Genomic DNA, 2,614 nt, shown 5'->3' on the forward strand with positions numbered 1-2,614 from the left:
CTTCATGTCCTATTATTCTTGGTAGACTTTTCCTTAGAACGATTGGTGCAATTATTGATATGAAGGAAGGGAATATCAAATTCCAATTTACATTAAAGAAAGGCATGAAACACTTCCCGAGAAAGAAAAATAAATTACCTTATGAGTCTATTATGAGAGCCACTTATGGATTGCCTACCAAATATTGCAATACCTAGATCTATCTTCGCTTTTATGCCTAGCTAGGGGCGTTAAACGATAGCGCTTGTTGGGAGGCAACCCAATTTTATTTGTATTCCTTATTTTTTGATCATGTTTAGTAATAAATAATTTATCTAGCCTCTGTTTTGGTTATGTTTTTTGTGTTTAATTAGTGTTTGTGCCTAGTAGAACCGTTGGGAAGACTTGGGGAAAGTCTTTTTGATCTTGCTGTAAAAAACAGAAACTTTAGTGCTCACGAGAACTGCTGCCATTTTTATTTGGAAAGTGATATTTAGTTAATTATTTTTTCAGATGATTAATAGATAAATTCCTCACGTCCAGAAATTTATTTTAGAATTTTTGGGGTTCCATAGTTTGCGTTAGCTACAGATTACTACAGACCGTTCTGTTTTTGACAGATTCTGCTTTTCTTGTGTTGTTTGCTTATTTTGATGAATCTATGGCTAGTAAAAGAGTTTATAAACCATAGAGAAGTTGGAATACATTAGGTTTAACACCAATATAAATAAAGAATGAGTTAATTACAGTACCTTGAAGTGGTGTTTTGTTTTCTTTCGCTAACGGAGCTCATGAGATTTTCTATTTTGAGTTTTGTGTTGTTAAGTTTTCAAGTTTTGGGTAAAGATTTGATGGATTATGGAACAAAGAGTGGCAAGAGCCTAATATTGGGGATGCCCATGGAAACCCGAGGTAAAGTTGAAGGACACCAAAAATCCTAAGCTTGGGAATGCCCCAGAAGGCATCCCCTCTTTCGTCTTCGTCTATCTGTAACTTTACTTGGAGCTATATTTTTATTCACCACATGATATGTGTTTTGCTTGGAGCGTCTTGTATGATTTGAGTCTTTGCTTTTTAGTTTACCACAATCATCCTTGCTGTACACACCTTTTGAGAGAGACTCACATGATTTGAAATTTATTAGAATACTCTATGTGCTTCACTTATATCTTTTGAGCTATATAGTTTTCGCTCTAGTGCTTCACTTATATCTTTTAGAGCACAGTGGTGGATTTGTTTTGATCTCTCATGCTTCACTTATATTATTTTGAGAGTCCTTTAGAACAACATGGAAATTTGCTCTAATATAAAAACTTTCATAAAAGTGCATGGAATACTATGAGAAGTTTGATACTTGATGATTGTTTTGAGATATAGAGATGGTGATATTAGAGTCATTGCTAGTTGAGTAGTTGTGAATTTGAAGAATACTTGTGTTAAAGTTTGTGATTCCCGTAGCATGCACGTATGGTGAACTGTTATGTGATGAATTCGGAGCATGATTTATTTTTTGATTGTCTTCCTTATGAGTGGCGGTCAGGGACGAGCGATGGTCTTTTCCTACCAATCTACCCCCCTAGGAGCATGCGTGTAATACTTTGCTTTGATAACTTGTAGATTTTTGCAATAAGTATATGAGTTCTTTATGACTAATGTTGAGTCCATGGATAATACGCACTCTCACCCTTCCACCTTTGCTAGCCTCTCTAATACCGCGCACTTTCTGCCGGTATCATACACCTACCATATACCTTCCTCAAAACAGCCACCATACCTACCTATTATGGCATTTCCATAGCCATTCCGAGATATATTGCCATGCAACTTTCCACCATTCCGTTATTATGACACGCTTCATCATTGTCATATTGCTTGCATGATCATGTAGTTGACATCGTATTTGTGGCAAATCCACCGTTCATAATTATTCATACATGTCACTCATGCATCATTGCACATCCCGGTACACCGCCGGAGGCATTCACATAGAGTCATATTTTGTTGTAAGTATCGAGTTGTAATTCTTGAGTTGTAAGTAAATAAAGTGTGATGATCATCATTATTAGAGCATTGTCCCAAGTGAGGAAAGGATGATGGAGAATATGATTCCCCCACAAGTCGGGATGAGACTTCGAACGAAAAATAAAAAAAGGAGAAAAGAGGCCAAAAAAAGAAGGCCCAAATAAAAAAATGAGAGAAAAAAAAGAGAAGTGACAATTTTACTATCCTTTCTCCACACTTGTGCTTCAAAGTAGCACCATGTTCTTCATATAGAGAGTCTCCTATGATATCACTTTCATATACTAGTGGGAATTTTTCATTATAGAACTTGGCTTGTATATTCCAATGATGGGCTTCCTCAAGATGCCCTAGGTCGTCATGAGCAAGCAAGTTGGATGCACACCCACTTAGTTTCTTTTGTTGAGATTTCATATACTTATAGCTCTAGTGCATCCGTTGCATGGCAATCCCTACTCACTCACATTGATATCTATTGATGGGCATCTCCATAGCCCATTGATACGCCTAGTTGATGTGAGACTATCTTCTCCTTTTGGTCTTCTCCACAACCACCATTCTATTCCACCATAGTGCTATATCCATGGCTCATGCTCATATATTGTGTGAAGATTGA

This window comes from Triticum urartu, chromosome 7A (genome assembly GCF_056163025.1).
Source record: "Triticum urartu cultivar PI428250 chromosome 7A, HENAU_Tu73, whole genome shotgun sequence".
NCBI lineage: Eukaryota > Viridiplantae > Streptophyta > Magnoliopsida > Poales > Poaceae > Triticum > Triticum urartu.